The following is a 26,891-nucleotide window of genomic DNA, read 5'->3' as shown; positions in this document are numbered from 1 at the left end:
GTGACAGATTAGATCCAATTCAGCTTGGCCGGCTGCTGACGAGAGAAAGGTTCTGACCCGGCGCAAACCGCTGATGAGAGAAGCTTTGGGTCGCAACTTCTCATCCGTTATGGATCGTGGGGGTCGAGGGAGGGGAGTGGTCGGGATGGGCCGGCAGGCACCTGGTGCACGTGCTTCATGACGTTCAAGATCTTCAAGATAGCGTACTACGGCAAAGGCACTTTTTCCTCGCTAGTCAACAAGTTGGGTGTATCGAGTGCCTGCCCCCCACATTTGGCTGGAGACTATCGCAACTGAACATGTTTTTTTTCCATCATTCACCCTCTGAATTGTCTATTGTCATCTACTGTCCAACCAAACATCCATCTGCTTGATACATCGTTCAGTCTCACTTCTACATTCATATCTGTCGTCCACCGGCTCAATTCATCCATCCATTGCCGATGCAGCCAAATGAGAACCTTTCTTCTATCCACAAAAAGGCGGCCGACGTGCGGCGCGCTCAGCGATTTTCTTCTTACTATTCGGCTCACGTCCACGCAGCTGTTTTCCGCACGGCGAGAGGCGTTTAGAGCAGCGCCAACGCTGCGTAACGAGACGCTTTAAGTGCTATCAGGTCCGTGTCAAGCTCGGGCGTCCGGGGGGGATGTTCCGCTTTATAGCGGCAAAGTCTGCTGCCAAGTGGCCAACAAGGAGCGTGAATGATGGAGTGTGGAGCTGGGCCAGCGACAAGCCAAAAGTATCTACATTCACCCCTCCTTATTACAGCGTGAACTGCTTTGCAAATGGCCGCCTTCTGTTGTTGGCGCTCTTGGCCGTGGAGTAACCCAAAAAAAGTTGACGTCCGAAATACTCTCGATTGATCGTCAGCAATTAGTCTGTCTCGTTTTAATCTGAGTGCGGAGTCGACCAGGGAGCGGAGGAGCAAGTGTACCTTTTCAACAGATTTCTCGTTCAACATTGCCATGTCCTTTATGGGACACGTCGCTACAGAGGGCCGCTTTCCCTGGTTACTCATCCCTTTGCTCTTGGGTTTGGCCTCATTACGCAAATTTTTGGGGCGTTGCCTTTCAAGCTTATGACAGTAAATAAGAAAGAATTGTCCGTAAATCTGATTGTGTGTGCGAATGATTGTTCGTCTCTACATGTGCCCTGCCATTGGCTGACGAACGGTTCAGGGTGCCCTCGCCTACCGCCCGAGGTCAGCTGGGATGGGCTCCAGTGCGCCAGCAAAACTCGTGAGAAGCGGTTCAGATAATGGATGGATGGATAAAACATTAAAAACACACACAATTTGTTAACAAAATGAAGTAAAAATGAAAAATACCTGAAACTACATCTTAATATCATATTTGGATTAAATTTTCCTAAATTTCTTAAATTTGCCCATATTTCTTAAATTTATTTGTATCTGATTATGGGAGGTCCTGTGGCGGCAATATTCTGTGTCACCAACTGTGTGTGCGTGCGTGCGTGTGTGTGTGTGCGTGTGTGAAAGGCACTGGCAAATAGATGTCTGCTCAATGCCACTTTGGCAAATTATCTGCATGAAACATGCCAGTGAGAATCCTGGTTTGCCCAGTCCATCACATCTTTTGACTTTTGAAAGTCTGCGGCACCGTGGCCATAAAACACCATCCCAGCCTCTCATAGGAAAAGGAGTGAAAGTTGCAAAAAAGCATCGCTTGAGCCGTGCATGCAAACTTGTCGCCTTAATGCTAACTAAGGCTTGCGCTAGTAGATAAGACGTGGCCCTTAATGATCCAATTCCAAATGCGAAGCTAGAAAGCACTCAAGCGTGGAATTCTCTTCAGCCTCCACAATGAAGCGTGTCTTTTGTGCACAAAGATGGAGGTGCAACTTCATTTTGATGCGGGTTCAGCCTACACGCTTTACTTGCTGGCTCTTTTTATGGCGCATATCTTGCTCGTCACACTGACCACAGGCAGCCGTCCGGAAACACAATCCATTTGGATCAGCCTTCCCACTGCGGCCCTCCTGGGGAACAAAGATTGGACCCTTTAAAAGCTTATAGCTTTTCTTTTTCTCTTCAACGCCAACAAATACTGCCGTTAATAAAAGCAAACACACAGAAATTGCTCAAAAGCTTTTCTATTAAGCCCATTATTTTGGCTGTTTGACATGTGGAATCATTCTGTCTGTTTGGTTTTCTTGATGCCAGTCTTGTCTCTACTGTGATAAAGTGTTGCATTTTAAGGGTTAGGAAGGCCCAATGGTTGTATTGGCTTCACATTTGTGTATATTTGTTTGTCCAAGTTGGAGAGACGAGCGAGGTCTGCTCTGAGCCACGAGAGCAAGGCGGTTCAGCTGAGGATAAACACGCTATCTTTAATCTTTAATTTACCGTATTTTCCGCACTATAAGGCGCACCTAAAAACCTCCAATTTTCTCAAAAGCCGACAGTGCGCCTTATAGTCCGGTGCGCCTTATATATGGACCAAATTCCTAAATTTAAACTGGCCCGAAGCATTGTGTCATGAAATCAATCATAAGAGGCCCGCTGAAGACTTTGAATCATAAAGACTATGGATCATTATTTTGTGATTATAAAGTCATTTGTTGCGTCTGAAGTTGAACTATGGAGAATGATTTGGATTAAAAATCTGACATGATGCATTAATGGTGCGCCTTATAGTCCGGTGCGCCTTATATAAGGACAACGTTTTAAAATGGGCCGTTCATTGAAGGTGCGCCTTATAGTCCGGTACGCCTTATAGTCCGGAAAATACGGTAATTTGTAGCAACTTTTTCAGATGACTCACGCCCACATCATTTCACTCCAAGAACCTGAACTTATTCTGGCATACAACACCTCTTTATTCCCACAACTTTTTTTTAGAATAGCTGGAATTCTTCCCCGAGCAAAACTAACTTTGCAGGGAGTACCAGACATTATATTAGCATCCGTCAGTTAGCGACGTTAGCCTCACAGCTTTGCTTTTGTTGTGGCACTGTTTTAATTGAAAGATGAAGCCAATTCCAGTCTATGTTACTAGTGAAGCAATGAAAAATGAAGCCGTAAGTAAATCAACTTGTACATTATGTTGTGTTTACGATTGTTACGAAGTTAACAGTTCAGCGTTGCTTCGGTTGCATGTTCACAACCGTCGGTTTTCACAAAGAACAATATTACTACTGTCAACAAAGATTACTAAAGGTACTAACAATGCAGAATTGCATTCGTTTTCATTATTTCAGCTAGTTTTTTTATTTATTTATTGTCAGTGGTCTATGATCCGTCCAATTTACTCTCAGTTCCAACCTTTGAGAAACACTTTTAGATTTACTGACAACTGAGGCTTCACGCCGGGGATGCAGTGGGCCATCAGATCCACTTTTGATTGACTCCTGGCCATGCGACTGTTTCTCCCCACCACAACTTTCACTTTGCCGGCAGCGCAACGCAGAGGATTAGTTTCACTGCATGCTGCACAGACTGGTAATAATAGATGAGTGTGTGCATGCGTGTGTGCGTGCACTCACAGGTTTTTGTTTCCTGCGCAATGCTGGAGTCATTCATTATGTAGCGTGCCTGTTAGCGTCGCCGCGGATGCGAACGCTGAGAAGACGGCCGGCGTAGGTTCCGCCGGGGCGGTAACGTAATGCGGCACGGAATCACACTCAACTTTGACAACCAAAGAGACAGAAAACTGGGTTGGAATAACAAAAGGTAACAGATCAGGCAGACGCAACTTGCTAACCCACAGATTGGATGAAGAATTTGTCACATGTCCTCTACTGCCACAGAGGAAGAGGTGTGTGTGTGTGTGTGTGTGTGTGTGTGTGTGTGTGTGTGTTTGTTGGTTGATGAAGCAGCCTGTGCTGGCCTGAGGTCCAATTAAGCGTAGACACGGTGACACTTCGCTAAAGTCTCAAGTTAATGGAAGCATGCTGACACCTTCGATTGGGGAAAGAGAGTTGGTCCAGATAAAGACTTCCTCTAGCCCGCTCACACATAGGATGGATAAAGCCAAGCCTGAGAGGGCCAAACAGGCATTAAAGGGGCGATGTCATGTCTTTCATGTCTTTGTAGTCTGTGATCAGTGTTAAGATAGAGTAGGTCACGTGACTAGAATCAGGAAGTAAGCGCATGTTTCAGCACAGTGTTGAAAGAGAACGCTGCTTGCTCTATTCCATGGGTGGCCAACCCGCGGCTCGCGAGCCGCATGCGGCTCTTTGGCTGGTTCCATGCGGCTCTTTTACGTTCATATCAACATTTGTGTTTATTTTTTGTGCGTATTTGCTTCGCTTGAGTTCAATATGGTATTTTGGTCAAACGCGCATGCGCCTGAGGTGAAATCCCGCAAAGGAGGAGGGACAAACCCATTTGAGGAGTGTCAATTTCGCTCTAAAAATGGCAAGGAAAAAATGCACAGCTAAACGAATATATGAGGATGAACACAGGACGTTTTTAACAGAGTTAAAGTTGTTTTTTGTTGAACGCAATGGCAAGCCATTCTGCCTGATATGTCGGACGTCATTAGCGCATTTAAAAGCTTCAAATGTTCCGCGCCACTTCAGCTCACTTCATGCCAATATCGATAAGGACTTTCCAAAAGGGACTGAATTTCGCAAGCACAAGTTTGGACACTTTGAAAAGTCAGGCAGAAAAATAGGTACAGTTTTTCAAAAAAATTACGAAGCACTCAGAGACTGTCACGCTTGCATTGTTTCAACTGGCTTGGAACATTGAATGGGCTAAAAAGCCATACAATGAAGTGGAGTTTGTTAAAGAATGCCTCAGTGACGTTATTGAAATCTTGTCTCCTGAAAACGACAAACTAAAACGAATGGTCTGTCCCGCCACACATAGTAAGTGAAAAAACGTATGTTTTTGTTTGTGGAATTTGTTGAACTGAGAGTTTGTCTGTGTGAGACAATGCACACAATGTTCATTGTTGAAAATGTGGTCTTTGGTCTGTGGTTTTAGTACTGTAGGAATCAATTTGTCATTATCATGTTGGTGCGTGACATGATAATGTCACACAATAAATTTGGCTGAGCAGAGGTGTGTGTGTGTGTGTGCGCGCGTTTGTGCGTGTGAGTGTGCATGTGTGTGTGTGTGTGTGGGGGGAATGTTCATGTGTGGCTCTTTGCGATGACAGTAAAAAATGTGGCTCTTAGTCTCTGACTGGTTGGCCACCCCTGCTCTATTCTCTCCTGCAGTTCGGCAAAACTACTACCTACAGTGTGTGTTATACAAGGCATCGTTGGTATGTATCTTTGTTTAAGTTATTATGGATCGAAATAGATCTTTTGAGTTCTGAAATGATAGTTTTCTGTGATGTTAGACGATAGGATAAAAGCATGATTGAGATTTCATATCGATTTAATTCATTTAGTTTGTATGACTGATTATACAATGTGGTTTGTATTCTCCCAGTTTCACCCTTTCCCTTGATATTAAACCTGGAGTCAACCTTCAACCTGGCCTTCAGAGTCTTGATGAGTGAAAGTGGTTGAGCTTACTGTCTTCGGATATTCAACATATTTGGAGGGCAGGATAGTGAAACAACGTCTTCATCGCAGAAGATAACAAAGGTAAACGCCAAACTCAGACTATGGATGGACAAAAAGAACAGTCACTGAAGTCTAGATCTTACAAATCATGTTCTACAAAAGCGTCCTCTGGCAATGCTGCTGCCATGGCCCGCGCCAAAGCCGAGGCAGCTAAAGTACTCCTTTCCTTCACAGATAAAGAAATGATTCTGAAAATGCAAAAGGCACAATTAGAGGCACGCATGGAGATGGAAAAGGCACAATTAGTGGCACGCATGGAGAAGCTATCATTAGAGTAAAACGTGGCTGCGGCTGAGGCCAAAGCAGAGGCTCTAGAAGCAGCGGCTAGCATCAACGGTAGTGAGCGAGGTAGCAGGAAGATTCAACTCGATGAGAACCATCATCATCATCATCATCGGTTTAAAGTCCGCTTTCCAGGCACCGCTGGGTTGGACTGGGTTCTCGATATGGCTGTCTACCACCGGGAACGGTCCATGGCTATCTCGTGGTTGATGCCGAGTGCCTTCATGTCGGCTGCCACGGTCATCTGCCAGGTCTTTTTAGGTCGGCCACTGGGTCTTGTTCCCTCTACGTTATACGACATAACTTTCTTCACCCAGTCGTTCTCGTCCTTCCTCACTACATGTCCGTACCATCGCAGTCTGCCTCTCCTCACCACATCCACTATGGCCTCCACTCCCATCTTCTTTCTCATCTCTGCACTGGTCTTTTCCTCCCTCATTGACACACCACACATCCAGAACGGACCAGAGAATATCTCGCTCAGCAGTCCAAGGAGCATTCAACCGCTGCGCGGGAAGAATACGCTCCTACTGAAACTGACCCGCTAAACATATTATCCAACCCGCCTCCGCACCTTCTCACTCAGAATGACACTAACCAGCTATACACAGAGCCCCCAGCGCCGCCACCTGTACTCTCCCAGGGTGAGCCTGTTCAGCTACGTACTCAGCTAACCTTGGCATCACAACCATTTTCTCAAGACAAGCCTGGACAGCGATTCACAGAGCCAACAATGGCACCACATCTACACTCTCTCGACGAGGCAAGATGGCTACACGTAGAGTCTGCATCAGCACCTTATCTTCCCCCGCAAGGTGACGATTCATATCTAAGTGCAGATATTGTGCCAGGCAACTCCATTACAGCTCCATGGCCCATATCAGAGAGTGGTCCGATGCCAACCTCACCTATACACCAGCGAACAGACTACCAGCTCATTGGCCACCACAACATGCCCCTATCACATCTCTTATTCCAAGAGATACACAGGGCCATCAGGGTACATATACAGCTACACCCAGATACCGGGGTCCATCACGTCCTACTGTGCCCAACTACACACCCCAAAGCAACCAGCACGACCAATCAGGTATCAACGACGTTGTCAGATATTTCGCCCGTCGCGAGCTGGTCACTACAAGTATGACTCAATTCAACGACAAGCCTGCAAGCTACAAGCCTCTCACATGGGCGGTTTGTGGGAGAGGATAATTGGAGTAGCATGAAAGATCCTGGACTCAATGTTCCTCCAGCTTGGAACTTCGAGACTCAGCCACGAAACACTCTCCACACTGATGGCGGAGGTCGCTGCGATCATCAACGCCAGACCTCTGATTCCAGTGTCTACTGACCCGGACGATCCTTTCATTCTTACTCCAGCAACCCTCCTCACCCAGAAGGTGAGTGTACCTTCAGCCCCAGTCGGTGACTGGATCAAAGACCTCCACAAGTCCCAGTGGCGCCAAGTCCAACATCTGGCCCAAACGTTCTGGGATAGATGGAAGAAGCATACCTCGCATCACTTCAGCCGCGACAGAGGTGGCAGGCTTCCACCCCAGACATCCAGCCTGGGAGCATTGTCCTTCTCAAAGACAATCAGCTCGTGAGAAACGAGTGGCCTCTGGGACTGATTACTCAGGTCTTCCCCAGCAACGATGGCATGGTATGTAAAGTCGAGGTCAAGGTCTCCAAGACGGGCGGGACAAAACTGTACCAGCGTCCGGTCTCCGAGACGGTCCTCCTACTTGCCCCTGATAAGAAACAGTAAGAACTGTATAATGGACCTTTAAGGTTGTGGCAAAATGCCAGACGGGGAGTGTTAAGATAGGGTAGGTCACGTGACTAGAATCAGGAAGTATGCACATGTTTCAGCACAGTGTTGAAAGAGAACGCTGCTTGTTCTATTCTCTCCTGCAGTTCGGCAAAACTACTACCTACAGTGTGTGTTATACAAGGCATCGTTGGTATGTATCTTTGTTTAAGTTATGATGGATCGAAATAGATCTTTTGAGTTCTGAAATGATAGTTTTCTGTGATGTTAGACGATAGGATAAAAGCATGATTGAGATTTCATATCGATTTAATTCATTTAGTTTGTATGACTGATTATACAATGTGGTTTGTATTCTCCCAGTTTCACCCTTTCTCTTGTTGTTAAACCTGGAGTCAACCTTCAACCTGGCCTTCAGAGTCTTGATGAGTGAAAGTGGTTAAGCTTACTGTCTTCGGATATTCAACACATTTGGAGGGCTTTAAAGGGGCGATATTATGGAAAAGTCACGTTTGGACTGAGTTGTGCAGTGAAACGTGTGATTCCAGGTCTGCATCAGCTTTTTATGAGCCGATAGCGTTGAGGCAACCAAGGAACTTCATCAGCTCACAGCAGGGCCAAAGAAGCAGACAGCATATTTTCCCTCTTGCATTTTTTTATCTTCTCACATCTTCTATTTGTGGATTCTGCGAAGAACTATTATGGTTCTCTCACTTGTCTCACTTCTTCTCACTTCTCAGCCTTCTACTTGGGGGGGGGGGGTCTTGTGGTGCTCTCCTGCAGGCCCTCGCTCACCTCGTTCCCCGTGATGCACTCCCTCTTCGTCAACTCGCCAAATTACTGGGCGAGCCGTGGGGAATTCTCCTTGAGGACGACTCCCAACCTTTGCCGCCGCGTAACCTCTACGCTGACGGTTTGCAGGGGCCGCCTGCCACTGTTTGTGTGTGTGGGTTTTTTTTGCCTCCGAGAATGGATGCAAAATAATTCATTTCGGCTGCTGAGTGTGAGAGTGCATCCCTTCCTGTTCTTCCTTCTTTTTTTACTCCATCGTCATCCCTCGCCAGTGCAAAAACCAAAACAACAAAACAAAACAGAGCAGTCCAGTTGCAATGAATTCTTGACCTGAGATTGAATTAAGCAAGGATGGATGAGAATATTATTTATGCCATGATTTCAAGTCTTGCTTGGCTACATTTGAGTTAGGCCATCCTTGCTCCTTTCTCCACGTGGCTCCACAAATTTGACTTGGGTTGAAGTAAAGCGCAGGGGCGAGGCCTGGTTGGACGAATGACAGACTTTGATACACGCACACGCGTGTGCCGCGACATGCGAATGAGCCGGACAAATCAGTGCAGCCACACACACGCTTCAGTAGCGACACCGGCCGAGCAACATCATCGCCACCATCATCTTCGTCACACTGGCTGAACACACTACAAGAGCAACTATTGCTCAGAGGAGGGAGGCCAGCGTAGCGCAAAATCAAGCTCGCACACACACACACACGAACACATGCATGCAGACTAACCGACAAGGCGAGAAGCACCTCATTGCACACGCTCAGAAATTGTGACAAAAAGGAGAAGAGAATCAGGCAGTAAGAAACTTTGGAAAGTCCATTTGCATAATCTCTTCCTTTCAAGAGTGCGGCAATAATAAGCTGCACCGCTATCTGCCACTAAAGCCTCGATGTGTGTGCGCGTGTGTGCGTGTGCGAGGCTCAGTGCTGCTAAGTTTCATGTTCAAGCTGTTTACTTGACCAGCAGATGCAGGATAACGACAACGCTGCAGCAACACTGCTAGGCACCATTTCATCTTTGTGATGTGGACTCTGCACCAGTCTGTCATAGTAAAGAAGAAGCTGAGTCCAAAGACAAGACATAGCTGTCTAATTACTGGCCGGCCAAACTACGTTCCCCGCCTACTGTCACGAGCTGCGGGTGGCGACCTAAAGAACGCATATGAGCGGCTTAAATGAGATTCCTCTGCAGGGTGTCTGGGAGGGTGAGAAGCTTGCTCATCTGCGAGGGATTCAGAGTCTGGAGCCAGATGAGGTGGCTGGGGCATGTGATAAGGTTGCGTCCGAGAAGCCCCTCCCTGGTGAGGTATTCTGGGCACGTCTTGCTGGAGGGAGGCCCCGGGGACAACCCCGGACACACTGGAGAGACTATGTGCCTCGGCTGGCCTGAGAACGCCTCGTGGCTGGGGAGAGGCAAGTCTGGGCTTCTCCGGTGCAGATGCTGCACCCGTGACCCAACTCCAGTAATAACTCCGGAAGAGAATGGATGGATGGATGTTCAAAAAATAAGTTAGCGCTGATCTAATCCGCAATGAGTGAACCACATGATAACGAGTGATTACTGTACATTCTAAAAACTCCAAAACCTGAAACTAATTACATTTAGTGTTAATAACACTTGGTTAAATAATATACAGGGTCCGGCAAAATGATTTGACACATTTGTAGGTTTAATAAAATGCAAATAAATTAAAGAAAGAATTTTCTTTTTTTATTGTTTTGTTTTGTTTCGTTTCATTTTCGTTTTGAATAATGTTATTTTGGTCTTACCGCTGCCACATTTTCTGGAGTTCTGGCGATGCGAGGTCGGCCTGTCAATGCTGATCTGAAGTTAGTAACCCATAACAAGATCTTGTTTCAAGCAGGTACGGGATCATGTCTACCAAGTCTGAAGCGCAAACGGAACGCTCGTTGTATTGCAGTTACAGATTCGTTCTTGATAATCGTTTCCACAATAAAAGCGGGATGCTCACTGGTCCACTTCATGTTAGCAACTGAAACTAAACAAAATAACATTATTCGAAAAGGAAACAAAAATAAAATGAAACAAAACAAAATGGCATGACTTTCGAAAATTAAAAAAACTTTTTTATTTCTTTATTTGCATTTTATTAAACCTACAAATGTGTCAGATCATTTTGCTGGACCCTGTATATGTCAAATAATATGAGACGTGGTAGCAGAATAGTAGCTGTGGCTAATGGCTGCTTGTTCACATTGCTAATTTTGATTAGGAAGAATTTTGTGTGCAATTCTCAAATTAACTTTGTTTACTGCTTTGTAACACACACGCAGCACACATCCACACACACACACGCACGCACACACACACATCCACACACACACACACTGTGTACGATGAAAATACATGTCCTCGCCATCTGTGACACTGATTCTCTAAGTGCAGCCATTACTCTACCTTGCCATATTGCTTTGTGTGTGCGTGTGCGTGTGCACGTGCGCACGTGCGCGCGTGTGTGCGTGTGTGTATGAAGGTCTTGTCAAACGCTTGGAGGAGAAACCATCTTTCTTGTGTATCAATCACACCCGGACTGACTATAGGGAGAACCGAGAGAATTCCCGAAGCGCCGGCCTAGGAATGGCCTACTGGCCTGTGTCTCTCTTTTTCTTTTTTTTTTTTTTTTTTTTTTTTTCTGCCGGTGCGGCGGCGCGCCTATCAGAGAGACAGGCCAGGCCACTTAGGCCACTCAGGCCAGGAGCATGTGAGGAGGGAAAGACGATTGGTTTATATCAATTAACACCCACCCCCACAGTCCGTATCAACCACACAGAGCGGCCAAATGCAGAAAAGTTACGGATTTATTCAGCCCCCCCCCACACACACGCACGGTGCCATTAAAAATTGTGTGTGTGCCCGCGCGTGTATGCATGCCAGTTTGCATGTGCTGTGTGCATATGTGCCGCTGCCATGTAATAAGGTGTCCCTCTGCTGATTTATTGTTAGATTTAGTTCTAGTTGATTTTGTAAGTTGAAGAGTCATTTGTTATTCTTTCTTACATGCACATTTCTCTAAACTTTGTAACTGGCCCTGGCTAAATTAATATTAAAATATATGTCTATGTTGCCTCTGCAAAGGTGGAAATATTGCCAGTTTTGGTGCTTCAGACAGTAGGCCCAGTACTAGCTCAGAGCAGCTGACAGGAAAAGAACAGACAGTCATCTATCAATGCATGGGATTGAATAGGCTATGACTATGCATGAAACATTTGGGAAAATAAGCATATATTTAACCATATCATTCTTTTGATATTGATTAAATGTGTTATTGTCGATAAGATAATTATTATGCTGGTTGTTGTAACACTCCCAGCAGATGCAGAGTATACTGGCAAGACAAGTCCAGGGAGTAGTGCAAGGGGAAGGCCAACTCAGGACAGACAGACAGTCAGACTCAGAGAGACCTTTTGATTATTTTGCTCGCTCTCATTCTAGAGATTTTGATTAGTTTTTCCAGTACCACCCACAACAAAACCCAAAGAATGATTGTGTGCATGTGTTTGCGCAAAAATGCGTTTTGCTTGTGCCCATGCATTTAAGTGTGGGTGTGAACATGCACGTGTGGGCAAGGCCAGGGTGGCCTGGTTACATAACTGACTCCTGGCCTGAAAAAATCTCCCAGTCCGGCCCTGATGTCAATTGTGCGCTTTGGTGCCACATCCATCCACACACGCACGCACACACATACACACACACACACACTCACCCACGCACACACACAGACTGAGCTGAGTGTATTTGGCTGTTCATGCCCAATCGAGAAGCTCTTTGATCACACATCAAACAGATAAACAACACAAATGCGTTTCCAAACACACACACACACACTGGGGACGCAGGACTCGGCGTTACGGGGAATGCGGTGAGAGAGTATGTGGGAGTGGGGAGGAAAGATGCGACAGCAGATGGGACGAGAACATGACAAGTGTGTGTCAAGTGTGTGTGCGCACTTGTGACTCGAGCGTTTGCGACGTCATCAGTGCAAAGCCAAGCCGTCTCTTTGCCGACTCTGCGCAAAACCAATGCGCTTTCCTGGCCGTGCTTTTGTCTTGGTTGTCATGGGAACAGTTGAGATGCTCTCTGTGGCAAGCCGCAAAATCTTCTTTCGGCGATATCACACAAAAACGCTCCCTAAAATGGCATTTTCTTTCCCAACACAAAAAACTTGATTTCTCCTGAAGCCATTGTCCGAGTTTTAAAATTCTTGGGGCGAAATGGCCACACTCTGTATTTTTCCACACTGTTGTTTTAGGGAAATCTTGTCCTGTTTTCAAGATGTGCACTGACATTTATTGGCAGCTTTGAACCTGTTCACTTTGGGGCTCGGGTCCTTTAGACTTCTTTTGCGTCTCCTACCACATTAGATATGAACATTGAATTTTGTGTAGATTTTTTTTTCATTTCATTTCCAGGGGTGCTACTCAGTGACTTTCAAGGATTTATGTTCGAGGCCGTCAAAGTCCCAAAATGTTCACCAGGATCCATGGCTTTGCCAAACCTGGTGATTTTTGGGCTATGCGGAGTCCCCCGAAAAGGCAAACGAAAATCGCTGGCCGTGTTTGTTCCTCCCGAGTCAGACTGCAGCATGATTGCCATTCTTCCATTCAGACGGGATTTGCATAATCAGCACATTTTCCCCTGCTGGGAACAAACGCGCGTGGACTCCTTGACATAATATAGGTATGAATGCACCCACACGCAAACACTCGGCAAAGCTCCCGCTATAGCGTCTTTAAGCGGGATAATATAGGCACCGGCGGCTGCTTTTTGGAAATTTCATCCCACCCGGTCTCTGGTGCGCACCCCTTTTACCCCACCAATCAAAATCCCTTTCTTCTGCCTCCTCTTCCTGATCCTCTGGCGAGTGGTGGCGATTGGCTTTTTAATTGCTTTCTGAGTCACCTTCTTCCTCCCGAGGTGCGCGAGAAGGCCACAAGGGGGAAGGGTAAAAAAAAAAAAGATACCGGAAAAAGCAGACAGGAAGCATGAAGTCCCCGAGGTGGTGCGATGGGGTTTACGGTAATCCCCGGTGAAGTCAACAAGTGCAAATGATAAGACCTTACCGCAAAATCCAATCTTTTTGTGGTACAATCTAACCTTCCTGAGAACAAATAAGGTTTGAATTGAGGAATACAGAATAAAATTGTTTTTGAGTCAAAACACCATTCTCAGCGAATATTGCCGTTTTGTCAGACAGTGTTTTGACAACAACATATTTACATCGGAAACGAGCCTGTCTAAGCATAAACACAGCACGTGAAAGTAAAATCCAATGTGTTTGATCATGTTTTTGTGTACAAATAAAACAAATACGGCGGGCGTCCGATGGAATCCTACCGTCTGTAAAAACCACAAGCTCAATTCAGAGCTCAATTCAGAGCAATAAAGCTCGCTGAGCATCAAAAAGTGTTTAGTGCATGAGTACCTTGGGTTTGGAACCATTTGAAAAAGAGAGCTAGAAAGCACAACAACACAAAAGCAGATGAAGCAAAAACGTGGAGGAAGTCAGACGGCCGCCGTTCGCACATGACTCTTGAGAAAGCCTTTTGTTTAAATATCACGTGGCGCATGCAAAGCGATAAACACATTTCAGTGAGTCTCAGACACAAGACGCTCAAATCAACTCAACCGTATTTATGGAGCACTTATAAAACAACCACAGTGCTCCACATGAGATTGAACATAAATCCGAAAACTCAATGAGAAGAAGAAGGAAATCATGCCGCCAGCTGCTACCACTACAACTTTGCTTTTCCAAGAGCCATTACGTAGTTTTCAACGCACATCGAGAAGGAGCGCTTCCCATTTGGACCTTTCTTTCTCGCTTAACTTGACTTCATTTCGGCGCCAGGTCTCGTCGGCTCTTTGCGCTTGGCGCATTCGCGCTAATTTTTGCCTCTAAATAATAGATCACAGCTAAAGCAGGGTAAATGTGCAGACCGCTTAGTGTGACACTAAAAGAACAACGGGTGGAAATTGCATAAGACGGGCTTTTGTCAACGGAATGTTGATCGACAGGCGCGCATTGATATTTGTAAACGTCACGGCTGACATGCGGTAGATAGGTGAAAATGCGCTAACGCAACAAAAAATGGTACAAAAGTTGTTGTAAAAGGTTCTTGACTGAGGTCAGCATCTCAGCTTCTATTGCCTCTTTCATTTTCATACAATCTTACAGGCAAAGGAGGCGTCGCACATTGAATTGGTTAAATCCAACTCAGTAATCACCACTCGTTCATTATTCAACAGTAAAAAATTGAAACGGTTAATTTCACTGATATTTTTTAAGCTAACGAGAAGTAGTTTACAATTCATGCTCATTTTTTAAAAGTGCCATCATTTCTAATTAAATACAATGCAATATTCAGGTTTGTTCCTCCTCTGTGATGCACCAAATAAACATACGCACACTGCTCATTAGCCGAGTAACGAGCTCAAAGGTGTAAAGTTTTAGCTGTTAATAAGAAAGCAACGCTCTCGAATGTTTCAACATGGCCTGCTGCCAGACAAACTTGAAATCTTGAATTCATGACGTCATTACTTAATAAAGAGTGTGAGTGGCAGGTGCAGCCCCAAAACAAGCCATTCAGAAAGCTCGGGAGCCAGCCGCAAAGATTCAAATGGACATTCTGAAGCATGTCGAACATCACAGAGGATTTGGCATCATCCAGGACCATCCAGAATCATCCAGAAAGACCTCCAAACAACCCAGAAGGATCAAGAGCCATCCAAGGCCATCTACAATTATTAAAAACTATTCTGCAGGATTCTGAAGGCTCATCACGTGTCCCAAATAATGTTGCGGGGAAGGAAAGAATGTTCTGGAAGGAAGCAATGGCGACAACACACGCTGGTTGCCAGCAAATAACCTGAACCTTATCTCCTCTCCTCCGTGTGACGCCTTTCAGCCTTCGTCAAAGACGCGCATGCACACATAAGGGTCCATGTTTGAAGCGCAATCAAACAAACAGGAAGTAAGATTGATCCTCTGCAATTATTGTTGACTACACTTGAACATGCTTTAGTGCACGCGTTATTCCATTGAGCTTCGCTTTTGTTTCTCACCTTAGACCGCTTTTGATCTGCCCGCCGGTTTCAATGCACAATGATGGCAGCATTTCGGCTTCTGGAGATAACGTGGAGCAAATCCCCCTCCGCCTCATCACTCTTTCTTCTAACATCACTTGCTTCATTCATGCCACGTTTTTTCCCGATACAAACCTCCACAGAAAGACGAATAATGACATATTTCAGTGCCACGGGGATACGCCGAGCCAGCACAACACAACACAACGCTTTGCAGATAAGGTGTTTGCCTTCGTGCAAGTGCCAAAAGTTGGCGTGAAAAGCACGGCCCAAAAGCACATAGTCCACATCCATATTTGGAGAACTGGCATATTGCTTGTGTGTCCATAGTGCTGCCCACCTGTCAAGAGTGAAATTAAACACACACACTACAAAGAATCGAATTGAAGCAAGATTAAAATATCTCAAATCAAGGCAAAATCTGCTTGTTGTTCTTGTGTCCAAATATTTCGTTTTAGCAGTCGGTTTTTGCATAATTGCGTTTCACTTGCTTGAAGCGTTGACTCACTCACTTTGCTATCAAGAGTTTGATTACTGCTACAACAGTACGTAGACTGCTGGCTTGGCTTCTCATGGTAGTCACAAGCTAATATTTGCTAGGTTGCTGTTTTGTGTCTTTTTCTGCTCCACAGCTTCTTTGGACTCTTAGCCTGTATACCGAGTTGTTTTTAACTTTGATTTTGGATCTTGTTCGTCTTCTGTGTGTTTCAGTCCATCTGGTTGTGTTGTTTGACAAAAGCACCGAGTAGGGATGGAGACTGCTACGTTAGATTTCCACACACTATGGTTTGATAGCTTGTGTGTGTGTGTGTGTGTGTGTGTGTGTGCATGTGTGCGTATGTGTGTGTGTGTGTGTGTGTGAGTGCGTGGTAGAATGCTGCTGAAGTATGCAAATATCGCTAAATCTTCCAAGGCAAGACAGAGGCAAGCTCTAAAAAGGTTTCTTTTTACACCTGTCTGGCGAGCAGAGCAGATGGTTGCCTCCAAATACATCGCCACAGGCGGCGAAGAAAATGGGAGGGGGTGTGTACCTGTGTGTGTGTGTGTGTGTGTGTGTGTGTGTGTGTGTGTGTGTGTGTGTGTGTGTGTGTGTGTGTGTGTAGGCGTGTATATACGCATGAGCTCAGTGGTGGAGGTCAGCCAGAAGACCAGCAGTGGACATCTGGCAGGCATCCTGAGGTGGCCACTGATGACTTCAATGTATGCGATGCATTTTTGACTTCAGGGTTCCAGAGGGCCCTTTAAGGAATTGTCTTTGAAGTATTTTATGGGAGAAAGAAATGGGGGGGGGGGTACCTGTAAAGTGAACACGCTTCTGAGATTTTGTTGTCAAGGTCTGACCTTGTTGAGTTGATTTATGAGTTTTCTGTTTTGTGGCGAGTCATCAAACTTGGCCATCAAAATTCAAAGTACAAGCGCTTCTGGAAGCCGGAAAGTGGAGTCGGGATGACGTGCTGGACGGAAAAAAACAAACGAGGACAAGCGAAATGTCGAAGCTTTTATCTTTTTTTGTCCTTAAAAGCAGAGTGAGACCTACTCTTTCCTCTGCGCTTCCCGTCTACGCTACTCTGCTAAATGTAGCGACTCGCTTTCTCGGTCGCGTGACCTGGGAATTCTCCACTGTCGGAACGTCTCGTCGGACGCGACGTTTGACGAGACGACAGATGAACCTAAATAAATGAACACGCATCTTCAAAGTCAAAGTGATGAGATAAACATCACACTTGTCTTTGACAAACACTCGCTTCTCGTTAGCAAAACGATGAGCGTGTGTGTGAGTGTGTTTGTGTGTACGTGTGTGCGTGTGTGTGTATGAGTGTGTCAATCACAATGACTTTGATGAGTTTCCAAAATGTGACTCAATTCTTTTTAAGGTCAGTTCATTGAACATGATCATCATCCTTTTTGTCTATTATATATTTCTTATGTATACTCATTTTCATGTGTGTATGTGGTAAAAAGCATATCCAGAGGCTGTTTTATAGACTGCAGATGCTGTAAGCATACAGTATATTAGAGGGAGGCCTTTATTTGTATACTTTTGGAATTATATTAACTGTTATGTTGGGGGTGATATTTTCTGAATACAAAAATGTGTGCAACAAGAAAACGTTTGTGTCTCGGCGGTCCTAATGTGCATGAATAATCAAATAATCGATTTAAGACGTGAGTAAATTGACTTATGAGTTTGGTGACGTGATGAGTGAAAGTCAAGGTAACACATGAGATCAGCCATGGGCAAACTACGGCTCGCGGATCACATCCAGCCCACGGGGACGTTTAATCCGGCCCGCCAAACCTGAATAAATTGTATTATTAAAAATTTGTTTGGGTCATTTTCCCTGCAATGACTGCGTTTCCCCAGTAGATGGGGAAACGTCCGCCCGCGCATTTACTCCCAGAAGCCGTGTCAGAAAGCTCGGTGCACACTCACAAGTGCGTGTACGTACTCAGTAGTACGGACCCGGCGCACTCCACGCTCTTTTTCTATCGGTGCCAAATTTCGAGTGTGGGCCGTAGCGTCAGCATTCTCGTAATTCGCGCGCTGAGCTTTCAGATACAGTTTTACGCTAAAGCCACCCACAAACCTTCCCCTGGAATCCTTCCATTAAAATGAGTGGCCCAAGGAAAAGAAAGGTGGACACAGAGTGCCGAGTGTTTAAAAAAAAGAGTGGACAATTTGGCTCGACCTATGTATGTGAGCAGACGTTCAGCCACACGAACATCAACGAAGCCCTTCACAGATAACGGACCTACACCTCGGCTCTATCCTAAGAATTGCCACAATAAATTTTACTCCAGACTATGATGCACTAGCAAAAAAAGGGAGACCAACAACACTGTTCCCACTGAAAATGAAGGGGAGTTTCTCTAGTCTGTTGTAAAAAAAAAAGCCTTTTGAAAATAATTTGTACAAATAGTAGGGATTAAAACTAGTAACCATTCTCACTTTCAAACAATGCAGGATGCTCAAGGACATTGATGCACCTCCTGTTTGCGACTAATCTTAACTTTTATAGTTCTAAAGGCCGACTTTAAGGAAGTGTTTCCCGTTTCCTCACCTCTGTCACCAGGTGTTTGTGAGTTAAAGCTTTGCTCTGATTTTCAGATAACCGTAACCGTGTTGCCGTTTTGCCGTTTTGATTTCTTTATTACTTTATTTAGACGTATTCTTTCACTGATTCTTCAAGATAATGTATTTGGTCAGAATGTTTGCCGTTTGATGTGATTTTGCCTCATAAGATAAACATCTTTCATAAATCTGACCTGCAGGCGCTTAAGTGATGGAAACTGTTATTCATAATAACAGTGTCGTATTTAATGAGAATCACTGATAGTTTTTTGGTGAAATATTTTTTTAATGCTGTTAATAAATGCATTTGTTTTCAAGAAGCGTTTTTTGAATATCCATGCTTTACTACCTACTAAAGGCCAAAACCTTTTATGCAATGACCTTTACATGTCGTTTATATTACTTCACACAAACACTACATCCATCTGCTCGTGGTTCGGCCCCCCGGTCAAAATTTAGAACCCAAGTCAAAAAGTTTGCCCACCCCTGCATTAGATGGTACTTTTCAAGGATATTCCATGACTGTCGTATAGCACGTGAGAGTGTGTGTTTGTCTAAGTGTGCCAAGCTGTCCCCTTGGGTGGGCCAGGTGGCATTCAGGTCACATGACCACATGTACGTATGCATGTGAGCTGAAGAGAGGGGCCATCTGCTTATCATAACTGCACACGTGCGTGGGTGTGTGGGTGTTGTGGGTGTGTGTGGTTTCAAAAGCATGGAAATCTTCAGTTGAAATTTCCAATGAATGTTAAACTCGTGGATTTTGGAACTATTCCCAAATGGTAAAAGTAATTTTTCACGTTGGCCTTGTGCAGTCGGCATCCTCCCACATTCCAACTAAAACAAACGCCTGCTAGTGTCTGCTATCGAGAGATTAGATCGCCGTCCGTGTTGATCACTGCCATTGAGCGTCTTTGATTTACATATGGCTGCAGGAACTTTACTTATCTCCAACACATCTTTGTAATTATGACACGCTTATTGTCGGCCGACGTCTTGCTAGCGCTAATTACGGGATGACGCGACACACCCGGCAAACAGATACAACACTGCATATTTGCGATCGTTTGTTTTTCCGACGATAACCACGGGATCACAATACTTTGCTCAGATCGTGATAAAGTGATCAATATCGTGACATTATATTTTGTCAACGGTAACGATGCTATATTTCTTACGATGACGAAAGTACCGTCCTTTTCCGTGCATAATGCGCCCTCGTGCATAATACGCATCCTAAAAATGCCATGTCGATGCTGGATAAAAGCATGTACCCATGTATAATACGCACCCAAATTTTGATTCTTACTTAAGTCCGTAAACGTAAAATTATTTCAGAAAAAAGATCATCTTCGGGAACAACCGGATGTTATTCTGCCGGTCAGTATCACTGCGCATGCGGTAGCAAACTCGATAGCGAAGAAATGTTTCGGATTTGTGTAGGGTACATTGTGACAGCAAACGAGCAGGTGATCGAGCAAGCGTCTGATACGAGAGCATTCTGTTCGTATGGAGCGTGTTTGAAGTGAACAGCAGAGAAGAAAGGAACAAGGCAAAGTGTTGTGAAATAAAATATTACCTGTAATACGCATTTTGTTATTTGCTGATTGTATTAAACTATCGCATTCATTGTCAGTCTTGCGCATCCGTTCTGCGCATCGGATCCGAATTTCCGCCGCCGAGTTCGAATATCTAGCGCCATCTAGGTGTCCATTTTTAAACTAGTACTGTAATGGCGGCCTCCATATGATATCCGGTCTGCGATGGAGATTAAAAAACAAACAATATTTGACAATAACACACCATCAAGGATTGCACCATCGCATCAAACGATGTGTCGTCAATTATGAATTTTACTGACTAAGTGTGTTGGGCAGGATGGCTGAATGTGATGCGCGATTGACAACAAACAAGAAGAAAGGTGTGATTTCAAGTTTTATTTCGAGGGAGATTTTCTTCAAAAATTGTTGTACCCATGCATAATGCGCACCCCAGATTTTAGGACAATAAATTAATTAAATTTTGCGCATTATGCACGGAAAAAGACGGTATCAGGGGTGTCAAACTCATTTTTGTCGCGGGCCGCATCGTAGTCACAGTGTCCTTCGGAGGGCCATTATGACCGTCAACGCCTTTTATTATACACAGTATAGGCTACACAACAAACTGATGAATAACTCGGTTTGAAATCAGAGACGAGTAAAACTGTTCAAATAGTTTAAAAAGATGAATAGTAATAAAAATTGCTAGCAATATCTGTATTTCTTTAAAATTGAAGATAATTGTTATTTTAGTATTGACACATGAAGTCAATGCACTATTTGTCTTTGGGGGCCACTTAAAGTGATGTGGCAGGCCGCACCTGGCCCACGGGCCTTGTGTTTGATGAAGTTAAGTAACGTACGATGCACAGAGGAGAAAACCATATGAAGCATACTCAGCATTGAACTCATTTATTATGTTGATGTGTGTTAGGGTTTGCAGAATATCTTCATCGTATGATTATGTTGGAATGTAACCTGTAATAATTTACCTATTTCACCTGATTGACTAGCTGCAGAGGAAGCAATCAAAGTTGCTTTGTTTCCACAAAGTCGTAAAAGGCCCCCTGCTATGCTTTGATCAGCAGGGGACCGGCTTCACCCCATCCTGTGTTCCAACACCCCACTTTCAACCCCACTGTGTTTCTTCTCAATAAATATGCACCTGATGAGGCCTGACTTCAGACTTCATTCGACCATCGCTGTAAGCACAGCGACGAGTGAACTCTCCGCCTGCAGGTGTTTGAAACGACTAACTTGTCTCCAGTGTGGTTCTTGCAAAATAAGTTAGAGTGAACACTACCCTAACAATGTGGGTCATATCATTTGATAATTAATGCTACTTAGAAAGTCTACTTTGAAACCACAACCCGACCCCACGACTTTTTAAAAAGAAAAACAATTTTTTATGATTATTATTTTGAAGTTAAAATGTACAACAGTGCTTAAAATACCAGTTTGCAACCCAACAAATGTCTTGAAACTCCCAGTTAAAAACATTGGGGTGATCCTTTCGTTGAACCAACAACCCAGGCTAAAAACCTCACTTTTGAAAGCCTTAGCCTGCCGCAGACTCATTCCTCAGAAAGACTTTTAATTCCTTGTGTTAGCTGTACAATCTAAAAGACAAATGTAAGTTCTGACAGACTTGTTGTCAGAGTCCATAAAACAAGCAGTAGTGAAAAAGATAAGAAAGAAGAAGGAATGAACGAGTGAGCTCTGACTGAACTAAATTCAGACATGCCGAATTTAGTTCAGTCAGAGCGGAAAGTTCCACCGTCATCTAAATGCTGTCAGGCTGTTTGGACTTGATGGTCCGAGGACGTATGGTGGTGCCATTCTCTCCCCGCGCCAAACAAATGGCAGGTGGGGGAAAAAGACGAGAGCAGAGAGGAAGGCGGGTTTTTTGGCACCGCGATTCCCCGAGTAGGAGCAAAATACGTTTGTAGTCCATTCCCTTCTACCTTTGGCCAACATGGCTGGGAGCTCGTTAGAGAGTCGGCGTGCGTCGTTCTCTGTTCCATTTGATTTTGCAGGGTTGGCTGACGAATGTCTCAATTGAAATCAGTTCTGCTTTATCCCCAGAATCCTCCTCGCCCAAAACATCCTGACCAATTCCAAAGGCCGTCAAGGTGTCCGATCGTATCGCGCAGCTTCCCTGTAACATCACATCACGCCACACGATAATTGGTCATCACCAATTGGGACGCGGCGGAATGTCACGATGCGTTTTTTCACCCTTCCTTAATGAAACGGGAGCTGTGCCTCCGGCAACGAGAGTTTGGCTGTGCCGGCCGGGTCCGGAAGCCCAAATGGGCCCTGCACGACCGCGAGACACGTGTCGGCAAGACGAGGACCCGCCTTTCGCTTGGAAATTGTGTGCAAATACGCCCAGTAGCTGTCAAACGCTTGAACCTTGCCCAAAGAAAGAAGCGGAGGAAAACAAGCATCTATCCATACTCTAGAGCGCTTGTCCCCATTCAGGTCAAGAGTGAGCTGGGCTCTATCCCAGCTGAATTTGGACGCTGGACTGGTCACCAGCGATTCTTTTTAGAATACATACATGACTTGAGTGGTTGCTAATCAAGTAAAAGCACGGAAAGACAACCAATGGCCTGGTGGTCAGCCCATGTCAAACCGACATTGCGCAATGGCCGGACCCTGAAATCGACTCCATCCACGTTTGCCTAATAACGCTCTCGCTATGAATGCGTTCCAAGCTCGCGGTAAATGTTTCGAACTTTTTGGAATGTGCTTTCATTCCGCAACGTCATGTCCCATTAGATGAGGCATCCAATAAACGTAACTTAAAGCCAACACGTTCATTTCCTGTAAGCGTCACGTGGCAATGCGGCGACGCTTAAAGGCAACACCGCAATCTCGCATGCTATACATATTACACACGACACAAATCGTCGCATGAATATTTCAGCAGACAGCCTGCATGCATACTTTGCTCAAATTTGGATTAATATTGAACCGATGGCACTTGACTGTATTACACTGCGTCAAACGCAATCATGCCAAAGACAAAAGTGAACCAGAGCGCGAGCGCCTGTTAAGTAGCAAATGACTGACAATGTGATACTAAGCAAACGAGTGCCACCTCCGGCAGGGAAAACACAAGGCCAACTTTATTGGAAGAAGTCCCTCATTGTCCAACACCTAATATTAATATCACAAAATTCACTCGACGTGTGCACGTTTCCTGTGGCGATGATGACTGTGCACAAAAGAGGAGAAGGAATGCCATTTCCCACAGAAATGTGCTTTGGATGATGAATGAATGAATGGTTGCTGACTAATGCACGCGTGTGATACTCCGCGGCCACCTTATCAATTGATCCTCAAGCGGCGCCGGCGCCGCTTATCTGGGCTGCTCCTTATCTCGCCATCTCCCCAGCGCATCCCAAGCTCTCCGCCATGCGGGCCTGCCGCATTATTATTGCAGGGAAGCACTCGGGCTGCGACCGCAGACACATCCACGCTGCCGCCAAAGGCCAATTTGGAGGGGCCCTCCAGTGCCGTACTGGGCGGCTTGGATGCCGTTTGACACTGTCATTGCGGTTTGTGGCAGAGGGCAGACCAAAAAGAGGAATGGAAAGACGAGGGTGGACAAGGTTTCTAACTAAACCTTGGTAATAGGCATGCTAACTACTAGATAATGGAGAAAGGCACAATCAGACTTTTATTTCTGGTCAGAGAAGAGAGTCTACTCTTGCATTTGGTGGATTCTATGTCAGGATAATCCTCGGACACATCGTGTAGGTCTTGACAAAAAAAAAAATGTCAAGAGGCTCTGAAATGGGTTTCAGGCCAGGGTTGCGATGGGCGCAAACGGCTGTCATTGAATGAGTTAAGGAAGCTAACTTGCTAACATGTTTTGGCAGTGTGAGATTCATGAGATTGTCGTCACTCTGAGGTGGACGCGCTCGCCGCCACGTTGCTGCAGTGTGTAAGGAAAAGAAATGCTACCAGTGAATGGCCCGCGATCGGGGTGGGATCGATACATTCCTTTCTTGTCCAAATGACTTGTTCACGTTTGCGGCTCCGACTCATTTTGTGATGCTACTCGGCCGCCATTCATCAAGAGCGTTTATTACAAATGTGAGCACTTTGCTGGCGCGGGAGTTCATTTGTCAAGAGACATTTTAATTGTGGCACTCCATCTTGTCTTGGACCCGCCGCCGAGAGCCGATCCATCACGACAAACGCCGGTGCCTCCCCGCCGCCCGACTCGTTGCGTTTGTCGCGTGAAGCCCGGAATGACGTCCCAGCGTCCATTCGTCTTTGTCACCAGCAAAACTTATCTGGCAAACTGTTGCTTTGTTCTGGAACTCATTCCATCCAATGAGGCCATTAAGTTTGATGAGGAAAGTCAACTTTTCGAATCAGCGAGGCGATCGTGACAAAGATTTCCCACAAGGCTTTGGAATTGAGTGTTTGTGATTGGGGTTTCGAGCCAGGTTCAAAAAGTTCTTTTGATTCAGAAAAGCCATTAACGGACCATGCAGATCAGGCGTGTTGAACGCGACAAGCACATGTGTGCAGTCTGTCACCGGGGCGGTTTTTGAAAGCGTCTAGTAGGCGTTAACGACGTGAATCGACGTGCCAATGTTTTGTGGCTTTGTGCTGGTTGTGTTGGTTTTGTTTATGTGGGCCACTAAAATTGGTTTGCAGCCATTTGGGGTCCACTAAGTCCCCCCGCCGCCCATCTTCCCCCTCCCTCGTCCATGTTGCCTTCAAGCTGGTAAGCAAAGCTGCTTCATTCTTTCTTGACGCACTCTCACTTCACTTTCCTTTTTTTTAACCGCAGCCTAGCGTAGGCTAAAAGTAGGCTGAGTTATACGAGCAACAATATGATGTCGTCATCACCATATACCGACACAAGATAAAACACATAATTGCTGACTTTAAGTATTCATGACAAGAGTTGTAATATGAAAAAGTAAAGCGGCAGACGGGAGAAACATCAAAGCGAGGCCATGAAAACTTTATGATGGCAAGCTTGAACTGATGTACTTTGGCATTCAAGGAAAAGAAAAAAAGCCACGTTTGAACGTGCGCGTCACGTGGCACGGACGGACAAAGGAATGGGCCCGTTAGCTATGTTGACTCCGCCAGACAGAGCATCTTCGCCAAAGCGTTCGGCCAGGTGGGAATCATGTTGCAAAAAACAACAACCCCAAGACTGCCACAAAAGTTGGGAGCCTTTTTTGGCCATGCGTTGTGTTGTACAAATACGCAATGGAACCTTGACTTGTGCGTTTCATTGATTGCAGCCATACAATTGCTGGCGAACATTTGGGCAATATCCCACATGCTGCTTCACAAAAGTGGTGCCATGGAATGAGTTTAATTTGTTCACTCACAGCCAAATGGAAATGCCATTTATCACGACATTCCCCCCAATCTATTACCGTACTTTTCGGACTATAAATCGCGTTTTCTTTCCTCATAATTTGGGTGGGGGAGCGATTTATACTCAGGAGCGACTTATATGGGAATTTTTTCACAAATTTTTACTTGATCATTAACACTTTACCTACTTACTAGTATGGTTGATCACTTCAGATGTTATTTTCACTTTAAACCGCATGAGGGCGCACTATGGCTGTGGAATAATTGGAGCCTCACTGACAATGAGTTCCATTCACTGACTTCCGAAGTCGGGAGATTTAATGATTTGGAGTGGCACAGATTATTCAATAAACTTGTTATTTATGTTATAGTTATTTGACATATAGTTTATTTAGAGTAGCAACGTGTATGTTGTTAGACTTCAGTAGTTTCCGGGAGGCCATGAAGGCAGCAGGGGAGGGGGGCGGAAGAGCGATCCAGGGCGCTTGTGTGTGTTGGCTCACATGTTGAGCTCTTTATTTGTGAAATAAAGAGCCGGTTACCAAACCCACGTCTTGCCTGGTACTTTGGTAACGCTACAATATAGTTATATACGTAGATCTGTGGAATAATTGGAGCTGCCAACTGACAACGAGGCTGACATCAGCGGCGCACGTAGGTCCGGAATCGACAGCTGTTTTTTGTTGTTGTTTTCTTTGACACAGAGGATGAATATTCCGGTGGATTTAATGATTTGGAGTGACACGGATGGTTCGTTAAAATTGTTGTTTATATTACATTTATTTGATATATCTAGTCTGACGTCTGTGGCGCACGTAGTTCCAGTGTCAACAGCTGTGTTTTTTTTTTTTTTAAGTGACACGGAAGACGAAGATTCTGATGAATTTATTGATTTGGAGTGACATGGATGGTTCAATAAAATTGTTGTTTATATTACATTTATATGATATATCTAGTCTGACGTCAGCGGCGCACGTAGTCTTTCCGGCGTCAACAGCTGTGTTGTTGTTGTTTTTTCAAGTGACACGGAAGACGAAGATTCTGATGGATTTATTGATATGGAGTGACACGGATGGTTCGATAAAATTGTTGTTTATATTATTGTTATTTCATACATAGTTTATATATTGTTATATGGGCCTGTAGAAAATTTTGAACTGCAACGCGCCGCTGACGTCGGACTTGTTTACATAAAGGAGGACAAACTCGATCGATGGCTTTAATGATTTGGAGTGACACAGATGGTTTGATAAAGGTGTTATTTATGATATAGTTATTTGAATAACTGTTATTGTTACATGAGGCCCGTTCTCAGCTTCTCGTTTGTGTTTATGTCACGTTAGCATACCGTATCGTTTAGCCTGTTGTTGCTCGTTCATGTTTGTTCTTGGTGTTGGATTTTGTCGAATAAATTTCCC

At 45.0% G+C, this 26,891-nt stretch overlaps 1 protein-coding gene and 1 long non-coding RNA gene across 7 annotated transcripts in view; one reads left to right on the top strand and one right to left on the bottom strand.

Annotated features, from left to right (window-relative positions):
• LOC119134898 (pro-neuregulin-3, membrane-bound isoform) overlaps positions 1-26,891 on the bottom strand; it is a 133,295-nt gene that overhangs the window by 83,091 nt on the left and 23,313 nt on the right. The gene's annotated exons all lie outside the window — the stretch shown is intronic.
• On the top strand, positions 11,334-11,623 carry LOC119135000. The gene is made up of 2 exons (XR_005100477.1): positions 11,334-11,378; positions 11,491-11,623. It is a non-coding gene; the product is annotated as an uncharacterized LOC119135000 (long non-coding RNA).

This window comes from Syngnathus acus, chromosome 15 (genome assembly GCF_901709675.1).
Source record: "Syngnathus acus chromosome 15, fSynAcu1.2, whole genome shotgun sequence".
Classification (NCBI taxonomy): Eukaryota; Metazoa; Chordata; class Actinopteri; order Syngnathiformes; family Syngnathidae; genus Syngnathus; species Syngnathus acus.
This window is presented reverse-complemented; position numbering and strand designations above follow the sequence as displayed.